We start from the raw sequence: 11,807 nt of genomic DNA, 5'->3' as shown, positions 1-11,807 counted from the left end.
TGGCTGCCATCGCGGCGAATTTCTGCACGTGGTGCCGAAATAGCTTGTGGTGTGTGCGTAGGAGTAGATGTAATCGCCTTACCTCGGTTTTCCTTTCCTCGACTGCGAGTCCGTCTTGCGGTATCCGATCCTTGAAGCTTGCCCCGACCCAAGGTACACCAGGTATAGCAGCTGCTTCTCCCAAACCTTCCCAAACCTAGACCGTCGCTTAACACGTCTTGTCCTGACCGCAGCCCCGTTTGAAAAGGGCACGAACGCCGATCGAGGCTCCCTCTGCCCTGTTTCCCCCTCCGGTCGACTCGCCCTTCTGGTCAGCCTCCCCAGACACTGACGTCATACCACATAAACATAGAAAAAAAAACTGTTCAACTAACTGTTAAAAATGAGAAAAAAAATTATTTAAATGTAGTTTCTTATTGAACTAGAAGAGATATTCCAGTGAAAGGTTTTTCAACAGAAGCTGATTGCCATTCTCTGAATATGGCTGAGAGGAATGTTGCAGATATTCTTCAAGAACTTTAGCAGCTTCAATAGCTACTCAATGCTGAAGTATTATTTTCTTATAAAAATGCAACAAACTTTTCTTAAAAATCTGATTAAGATGAAAACGTGGCAAAAAAATAAATCCAAAGGAGAAAGCTTGGTGACATATTCATGCACAGAAGATAAAATGAGTGCTTGTAAAAAGTGGAAGAACTGCTGTTTAGATTAGTATATACATACATGTATAAATATATATGTGTGACTGGCTCCTGTGCAGGTGACACGTAAAATACACCATTTCGAAGCGTGGCCGTTGCCAGTACCGCCTGACTGGCCTTTGTGCCGGTGGCACGTAAATGCAGCCACTACACTCTCGGAGTGGTTGGCGTTAGGAAGGGCATCCAGCTGTAGAAACTCTGCCAAATCAATTGGATCCTGGTGTAGCCACCTGGTCCACCAGTCCTCAGTCAAATCGTCCAACCCATGCTAGCATGGAAAGCAAACGTTGAACGATGATGATGATGATGATATATATATATATATATATATATATATATATATATATATATATATATATATATATATATATATATGTGTGTGTATATATATATATATATATATATATATATATATATAAGTTCAAAAAAAACAAAAAACAATAACAAAAAAACAACAAAGTGAGGACGTGATACGGATAGTGTTATTGGACGCTCGGGAAAGGAAGGAGAGAGAGCATGACGTTTCGGGCGGAGCCCTTCGTCAGAAAGACAGAAAGTTTGGAGAATGGAAAACCGGAGGAAGAGGAAAATGGCACCGATGCCCACGAGGTTGTACACACACATATATATGTACTGGGCTGTTGCATAATTATTGCGGCTTTTTTCAACAAATTTTATACAACAAAAGCAATAACAACATGTAACAAAAACATCTTTAAATAATTCTTCCGGAGCATATTCACCACCTACTTCAATTACTGCTTCCCATTTGCTTGGCAGATGGTCAGACCGTCATTTAAAGATGTTTTTGTTAAATATTGTTATTGTTTCTGTTGAATAAAATTTGCTGAAAAAAACCCACAATAATTATGCACCAACCCAATACGTGTGTGTGTGTGTGTGTCTGTGTGTGTGTGTGTGTGTGTGTGTGTGTGTGTGTGTGTGTGTGTGTGTGTGTATAATTATCTATCTATCAAATATAATATATTTGTTTTATGTTCAAACTGTTCAGATCCAACCTCTCACCCTCACCCTACAATGTCATTCTAAAATTAAAGAATTACATTATTGAAATCTTGAAGTTATGAGATAACGCAAGATTATTTCAAAAGAACATGAATAAATAAGCATTGCAATATGACAGAGTAATTTGAATGGTAAAAAGTTAATCTTTATTAATCCACTTAAAATTATGAAGAACAAAACTATTTTTATGTTAATTTACATACTTCAAAATCAGGTTCTGATTACTCAATACAGAGTACAGTATATTGCACTGTATAGCACAATATTCCAAGAATCTTAGCAACTGCAAAAGGGGTCTGGTACTGGATTACAGAGCCACTTGCAAAAATTTTAGGCAGTTATCTAATGCGGAAATAACTGTGTAGGACTGTATTTCCAAAGCAAAGTTATATTTCAATATACTAACCAGGAAACTGAACTCTTCCACCTCTGCCATGATTCCCACTGCTACACCACCACCACCACCACCACCACTTACTACTACTACTACTACTACTACTACTACTACTACTGCCACCGCTGCTGTCACTGCTGCCACTTCTCAGTAGTTATAAGCTACTTAACCAATGACTGATTTATAGGGCAATGCCCTGATCTGTGACAAAGTGGTATTATCTGCTGACCCCAGTTAGTGATTTTCTTTTCAAAAATTTGTTAATAAGAATTTAGTGTGGTAGGAAGCATGTTGGTTAGAACTAGGAATTTGGTTTAGAAAGGGAGTCAATAGCAGCTGTAGATCATTACTACTATATGTAAAAATTCTACAATTAAAATTAATAATTGTTTAAGGTGCAGACATGAATGTGTGTTTAAGAAACTCACTATGCAACCATGTTGCCACTTAGGTGTGAAATACTACAGCCCTAGGACAACTAATGCCCTGTGAGTGGTAAATGGAAAGTGTGTGGGAGCCCCATGACTGTGAGGTTACAAACTTGGTTTACAACCACATGGTTCCCAGTTCACTCCTGCTGCATGACACCTTGGGCATGTCTTCTACTATAGCCTTGGGTTGACCAAATCATTGTAACTGGATTTGGTAGACGGAAACTGAAAGAAGCCTGTCACACACACACACACACACACACACATATATATATATATATATATATATATATATATATATATAAAGAATATGAAGGGTTTAGTTCACTTGTGATCTAAATGAATAGGTATGCTGGGTAATAAAAGTGCTATAGTTGGTTAACTGTTAGGTTCCAAGATCACAGCTGTGGCTGGATCATGTTACGGTTCTGTTATAGCAGGTATATTATATTAGAGGAAAAATCAAAACCAAGGCAGAACACGTGTCTCAAGTCATTTAGAATAATTTGATTAGAGTAAGGTAAATCTAAAGTCATACAGCTGTTTCTAAGATAACCCAAGTGGTAGGTTAGCATATCAATGCACTGGTTATTCCATCATCAGAGACAAGTTATGAATATTTTAGATATGGAAAAATCTACAGTTTACAAGGATTAAGCTAGAAGAATAAAGCAATAAAATAGAAGAATAAAGAGTAAAAGGAGTTAGAAGAATATAGGTATATATATATCTATGTATGTGTGTTTTTGTGTCTGTGTGTGAATCCCCATCACCGCTTGTTAATCGTAGTTGGTGTGTTCAGCAAAAGAGACCAATAGAATAATTACTAGGCTTAAAACCTAAGTCCTGGAGTTGATTTGTTTAACTAAAACCCTTCAAGGTAGTGCTCCAGTATAGCCACAGTTAAATGACTGAAAAGAATAAAAGAATACACACACACACACACACACACACACACACACACACACACACACATACACACACACACACACACACACACACACACACAAAGGTTGTTCATTAAATATTGATCCCAGGCTTCTGTAGCAATGTGCCAAGAAAACGAGGAGGACTTTTTCGGCAGACTTTTCACACAGTATGAAACATGGGTCCATCGCGATGATCTTGAAACTAAAGTCCAGTCAAAGCAATTGAAGCATGATAATTCATCACTTCCAAAGAAGGCTCATGTCCACTCCTCAGCAGGCAAGGTGATGCTCACAGTGTTTAGGGACCAGCATGCAGTAGTGATGATGGTTTTTCTGGCAAAGGGCACCACAATTAATAAGGCATATTATGCCTCTCTACTACAGAAATTGCAAGATGCCATCAAAGCAGAGAAGCATGGCATGCTGACCAAAGGACTCCACCTCCAAGACAACGCCCCAGTTCACAATGCGCATATTGTCCAGATGAAAGCATACTCCTGTGGCTATGAATTCCTTGCTCATCCCCCTTACTCTCCCAACCTCACACCGTTTGACTTCCACCTCTTTCCAAACATGAAGTCTTTTTTGAAGAGGAAGCACATTTTGGCTAATAATGAACTTGGCTCCAGATGCAACCTACCAACTTCTAGAGATGAGATCTTCACAGCTACATAAAGCAATGGGAGAAATGTGACACCATTGATGGTGGCTACGTAAAGAAGGACTAATAGTAAAGCCAAGTTTCATTAATCCCAGTTCATGAGAAGATGGTTAGGGGAAATCTTTAATGAACACCCCTCGTATGTATAGGCATGTATGCATGTGTGTGTATGTACCTTTGTTCCTCTTCACCTTCACTTCTTGATAACCAGTGTTGGTTTGTTTACATCCTTGTGACTTACCAGTTTACCAAAAGAAGCTAATAGAATAAGTACATTATTTACATTATTTACATTTGACAGATATTTGTCTTCATCTTGTTTGTTGTTAACAAACCATTTCAGCTGATATACCCTCCAGCCTTCATCAGGTGTCCTGGGGAAATTTGAGACAAGATGTGGACAAATATCTGTCAAATGTAAATAATGTACGTAATTCCTTATCTATTAAATATAGAACTGTAATAGAATAAGTACCAGACTTTTAAAACAAAGTACTGGGAGTGATTTGTTCAACTAAAAATCTTTAAAACAGTGCTCCAGCCTGACCATTTTCCAGTGACTGAAACGAATAAAAATAAAAAGAAATGGAGGTCGATTTCTCTTCTCATAAGAGTTTTGTACCTTCTTAAAGAAACAGTGCCATAGTCCCATATTAAGTTTCATTGGTTGTTCTTTATGCTTTCTGTAGTTTTTGTAGTTTAGCCTTTAGTCTACTCTGATTATGTAGAGGTGCAATGGTCCAGTGGTTATGGCAGCAGACTCGCGGTCATAGGATCGCAGTTTCGATTCCCAGACCGGGCGTTGTGAGTGTTTATTGAGCGAAAACACCTAAAGTTCCACGAGGCTCCAGCAGGGGATGGTGGTGAACCCTGCTGTACTTTTCCACCACAACTTTCTCTCACTCTTTCTTCCTGTTTCTGTTGTACCTGTATTTCAAAGGGCCAGCCTTGTCACACTGTGTCACACTGAATATCCCCGAGAACTATGTTAAGGGTACACGTGTCTGTAGAATGCTCAGCCACTTGCACGTTAATTTCACGAGCAGGCTGTTCCATTGATCAGATCGACTGGAACCCTTGACGTTGTAAGTGACAGAGTGCCAACACACTCTGATCATACCAGCTATGGCCTGTCAGTCTTATTTTCCAACATAGTCTTATTTTCAGACCATGACCTTTCAGTCTTATTTACAGACAGTATTATCCAATATAACTTGTCTTGTTCATAATACTGAGTTATGATTCGAGGAAGTTTCGGTTGCTATATCAAGCAAGCCAAGTAAGTGCTTAGAGACTTCCGTCCTTTGGCTAAATTAACATCTGTAGTTGATAATGTTTCACGTTAATGACTTAGTATCAAGGCGTCTTCCCTTTAAGAAAGAGAGATCTTGATTTTGTTAATTACATCTAATTTATTTATTTCTCTTCTCATTTTTTATATACGCAACAATCTAGTTTATATTTTTCTCCTTTTTGGTTGATACTGAGAATTTGATCAATGGTATTATATTTTAACAAAATAAAAAAAAGGTCTAACCATATCTTTTGTTTTATTCATGAGTGGCTCTATTTCACTAAATGATGGATAAGATAAGACTTTCAACATTTTATGGCTATGGAATATCTAATTCTTGGTTTTGTTTTCATTTTTCTAATCATTTTAGTTTTTCTTTTTAAAAGCCTTTGTTTTTTCATATTAAAAATTTTAAACATATTTCAAGAATTTGTATTTAGTATATTTTCTACATTAGATATATGCTTATTTTCCAAAATAACCCCAAGCCAACCTTGCTCAAACAGATCTATAACCAAAAAGCATTCTAGTCATAATTATCTTGCATCTTCAAATATATTTTATCTCCAAGATTATATGATATAATATGAGAGAGATTCGACTGCTATTTCTAGGAGGTCAAGTACTACCAGGGAAGCTTCCAAGCTGATTCATAAGAAAATGGTTAGTTTTGTAAGTTTAAATGATGTTCAAATTTATTTTCCATGATTATAGTGTGTGATAAAATATATATGTAATGGTAGATTCCTCTCTTAAAGATATTGTGAGCTCATGAAGAAATGGCATATGTAATCTGTGTGGGGGTGTTTAGAGTTCACGATTTTTTTTCTTACAAATCAAAACATTTAAAACAGACAGAATATTTATGTTTTAACCTTTTAACATTTAAACTAGTCATATTCGGCCAAAATATTCTACTTATGTTCTGCATCTGGCCTCTCACACCTACACAATCTAAAAATAAACAATTACTTCATTGAAATCTTGAGGCTGTGGAATAATACAGGATTAATTCAAAACAATGTGAATTAAATAAGCATTATATTTGGTGGAGTAATCTGAATGCTATAGAGTGAAACACATTTTCAAAACAATCATTCTCATATTTAAAATACGAATCAGATATATTTTACCAATGAGCAGAAAACACGAGTTATAATGTGTCAGGGCCCAATATAATTTCCTTGTATAATTCCTTGCTTCCTTTAATAATGGTTTCAAATTTTGGCATAAGACTACCGATTTTCAGGGATAGGGTAAGTTGATTATACCAATGACAGTATTCAACTGGTACTTGTTTGCCTAATCCCGAAAGTACAAAAGGTAAAAACCGGCCTTGGTGGAATTTAAACTCAGAACATAGAGAGCTGGAAGAAATGCCTCTAAGCATTTTACCTGATATGCTAACAATTCTACCAGCTCATTGATTTCTTGCCTCCTATAATAATAGCAATGAAGATTTTATGTGGGTGTACTAATCCATACAAATACCTAAAAAGAAGCACTACTCAATGGGATCCTATAAGAAAATATGATAGTAATCCAACTATAGAAAATTAGCTACTGCGACTAAATTTACATTATTTGTAAAGCTTCCTTGCAAAACATGATGTGTGGTTCATTTGTAAAACACTATTCAGTGAAAGAGGTACTAAGCCACAGATACAAAAACTACTAGTCTAAAGAGTGTAAAGTAAAATTATATTTCAACTTTATGAACCAGTTTAGCTAATGAAGAATTTAAGTTTCACAGCATGAAATAAAATGGGGGCATGAAAAATAAAGTGGTTTATTCAAGGATACAATACAATAGTTTTCATTATATTTCATTCCTGAGCATTGAGTTCAATAACCAGTTGGTTTTTGCATATCAAAGCTGTTATACGGCTTTTCATTTTTAATTTAAATTAACTTTCAAACATTACATCATTCATGTTTAGAATCTAGTTTAAAACTATTCAGTTAAATCTCTCTATATCTGAGAAGTAGCTTCAATCTTGGCATATAATTAAATGCAACATAACTGCTATATTTTCTTCTTATCTTCATTTTATTATCTTGTTTTAAAACTCATCACATCTTTGGATGTAATGACGTACAGAAGATACCTACATAGAAGATACCTTTATAGAAAGCTCAACTTCTAAAGAATATCAGTGAAAGAATTGAACAAAAAAATAATAATAAGTCACAAATTATTTCTTCATTATCAATGAGTAGGTGGCATGAAATATTCTGATCTAATATGAATGCAATAAAAGTTTTCTGGTCATCATTTCATAATAAGATTATCTATCTATTCACATAAGAAGGCTTTTCAAAGCAGATATTATTTTTCAGAAATTACAGCACAAAATTATTTAAGAATCTGCAATGAATAGCAAGTTCTAATAAGATCCAAAATGCCAAAATATATTAAAAGTTTTGCTTGAGGTTTACATTTACGAATGTTTGAAATACTCTATAACTGAAGATGTAATTTAATTTATGTGAGATAAGATAGATCTCTAAAAAGCTATTAACAAAGACTTCATGTTATTTGATCTTTTGATCCCAGCACAGTTTAGCTATAAAGAAAAGTTTATAAACTGCAAAATATTTACAAACTACGGTATTTCTAAATTACAAGTTAGATATAATTCTTGAAAAAAAAATTCTTTGAAATTTAGCAGTTGTTCTGAATATATTCTCAAATATATTAGAATGAAAAATTAGATAACATGATATCTATGTTTCCTTGCTCATTTAGGGGTAAAATTAATTCATAAAAAGCCCAAATTACCTGTTATATTTTAGAAATATGCAATTAATAATACCAACCAGATATATGCAGAAAACTGCTTCAGATATTAAACTGGTTATCAACTGGATAAACAACCTTTTGACTAATGCTATCATTGTGGATGGATTTGATGGTTAACTTATTCACTGTATATCTCTCGCTCTCAGGCAGAAGTCAGTAATAATATTGGGTTATTTAATCTCTCAAAATATAAAAACTATTTATTTATTTGTTTGTTTTATAGGTCTTTGTCTCCACCTCTCTCTCTCTTTCTTCCTATCTCTTTCCTCTCTCTCTCTCTCTCTCTCTCTTCCTATCTCTCTCTCTTTTCCTATCTATCTCCCCTTTCTCTCTCTGTTTGTATAAGCACATATGTACACATATGATTATTGTGTACATAGTAATAAACAAAATCTTTTATCAATATCCTTCTTTTACCCAATTTCTATGGGTAAAACCTAGAGATCAACCAGCCCTCAAGTTATATTAACACCATAACATTCATGTTCACATAGGCATATTTGGAGAAATATTTTTCTCACTCATACATTACATATGTGTGTGTGCATATGTATGTATGTATGTGTATATATGTGTATATATATGCATGTGTATATATACATATATATGTATGCAGATATGTATGTATATATATGTGTATGCATATATATGTATATGCACACACATACACAAATATATATATATATATATATATATATATACATACATAGGAAGATGATGTTGTGTATGCATATATATATAGCGAGAGATAGATAGATAGATAGATAGATAGATAGATAGATAGATACACTCACGCACGCACAAACATGCCTCTATGATTTTCTCTTTTACTTCCTTTCTTGTGGTGGGTAGGGCTATACAAATGGAGTGACTATAATCAAGTGACTTCCTAGCAATATATTACTGATGCTTGTATTATTGACCCCAGAGGGATGAAATTGAAATTGGTTCCTGTGAGATCTTTTACTCAGAAGCTTGAGTCATGTGTATCACTGATGTAGACACTTCAAACATTTTAATCACTGCCTTATTATCATATATAAATATTGCATGTTGGATATGAACTGCTTTCCAAATACATTCATTTGTGTTTTCTTTATTTTCTTTCTGCAGTTGAGAGGCAATAATTGTAAATGCTAACTTGTTATTGCAGTTGATGTTACAGCTGTTATTGTTGTTGTTGTTGTTTAGCTTCAGGTTATCCCTTTTCAAACTGATTTATAATCAAAGGTGATCCTACTATAACCTTCACTTCCTTTTTCAGCCATAGTGTATCTAGGAATATAATATCTAATATGGATTTCCCTTTTTAAGAAAGAGTTTTACTTAAAAGGGATTTGACTGCTATGTCTAGAAATTTAGTGATTTACACTTGGCTTTAGAAACCTCTAGAAAAGCCCACTTTGCTATGATCATTCTGGTCATATCTCTAATCAGGAGATAATCTCTCAATAGTTTTAGAAACCCTGAGATAGATTATGGGCACTGTAAAGAGTTTTACTTAAAAGGGATTTGACTGCTATGTCTAGAAATTTAGTGATTTACACTTGGCTTTAGAAACTTCGAGAAGAGCCTACTTTGCTATGATCATTCTGGTCATATCTCCAATCAGGAGATAATCTCCTCTCATTAGTTTTAGAAGCCCTGAAATAGATTATGGGCACTGTTCTTTGTCTTCTCATGAAGTTGTTATAAAATATGTAAAGAGCGGATATTTTAAGGTTACAATTAGTTTGAAAATAATTAAAGAATCTTATACATGGTCACAGGTATAGTTTTGTGGTTACACAGCTTGCTTTGCAGCCACATGGTTTAAGGTTCAATATCACTACACAACAACTTAAACAAGTGTCTTCAACTATATCTCAAAACTGATCAATGCCTTGTTAGTGAATTTGGCAGAAGGAAAATGTCTGAGAGCCTGTCGTGTGTGCGTGTGTGTGTGTGTGCATGTGTGCGCCCCCACCCACGAGACTAAAAATCTTTCAACATAGTGCTCCAGCATCGCCACAGTTCAATGACTGAGTCAAGCAAAAGATAACGATTAAAAATGATGACTTAGCAATTTTATTGGAGCATTGGATAAAATGCTTTGTGGTATATGCTCCTGACCTTTGTGTTCAAATACAAGTGGGGGTCAAGTGTTGTTTTGGTTCTTTCAGGGTTGATAATTCAAGTAACAACTCAGGGCAGTGAATTTGGAAGTTGCAAGTACCGTCTGACTGGCACCAGTGCTAGTGGCATGAATAAAAAACACAAAGAAGCAGGAGAGACACAGCAAGCTATTTTAATGTTTCTTCAAATCACGCCGCTATTAATAAGTTAATATTGATAAAGCTAATTGATAGCATATTGTTTATAAAAACAAACGTATTAACTCTAAAAATTTGAAAGTAACTAATCTTGCTTTGGAAATGCATCTAAAGCTGTCACATACTGATAATGTTCTGATTCAATTCCTACTTTATTCATATTTAATGAATTTTTGTCAGTTGTTAAGGCATGTATCTCAGTAGTTAGAAGGCTGTGATCATAATCATAAGGGCAAGGGTTCAATTCCTGAACAAGGCAGCACATTCACTGGATTGCATATTGGCTGGGCAGTTCTAGTACAAAGTACTTTAATTCACATTGCTCCAGTTTATTCATCTGTAATGAGTACCATCTGCACACTAATCATACTATATGTTCTGCTGAGTGATCAGTGACCTGGTACTCCGTCAGTTACAACAACCAGTATTCCACTTGATTTCATCAATGGAACAGCCTGATCATGAAAATAACGGGCAAGTGGCTGAACACTCCACAATTAGATGTACACTTAATGTGATTCAGCTTGATACAGAATATGACAATACTGGTCATTTTGAATTACAGATACGTTCATTTTTGACAGCTGAGTGGATTGGAGCAATGTGAAGTAAATTGTCTAGCTCAAGGATATAACACAACCATTGGGAATCAAATTCATGGATCTTATGATAATGAGCTGAATACCCTAAACGCTAATGCACACCCCTGAGTGAAGGTTAAAGGAACAGAGAAGGTGACTAGCTCATGACTACATAATCAACTAAAACAATTAGCAAATGTATGCTACATGCTACCAATTACATTCTCTCACTAGCTGCATTTTAAAAATTCTGGGCTGTTTCCTCCTGACGTTATTTAAACTGTATCTACATGTTTGACTGCTATTACCTATTCACAAATTATTTTTCTCATAATTAATGATAATTTTTAACTAATTAAAATTTCTTGGCTTACTACATGAAGTATGATAAGGCTGAATTTACTTTTAATATGAAGTCATAGATTTTACGTAATCAAAAAGAGTAAACTTGCATCTAAATGTAACTTCCTAACACCTTCACAGAGTATTTTAGTTAAAACAACACAAATTTTATGTAAACTGATACTTAAAAAAGCTGATAAAATGAAATTTAATTTCAGTTTTTCCATATATTTTCAAAAGATTTCTTATTGAATCAGCGCATCTTTTATATTTCTTTGCTTTCTTCAAGTATATTAAATTTGTGATTATTTTATATATTTATAACATTTAACT

Source organism: Octopus bimaculoides, chromosome 4 (genome assembly GCF_001194135.2).
Source record: "Octopus bimaculoides isolate UCB-OBI-ISO-001 chromosome 4, ASM119413v2, whole genome shotgun sequence".
Classification (NCBI taxonomy): domain Eukaryota; kingdom Metazoa; phylum Mollusca; class Cephalopoda; order Octopoda; family Octopodidae; genus Octopus; species Octopus bimaculoides.
Note: the sequence above shows the minus strand (reverse complement) of the source record.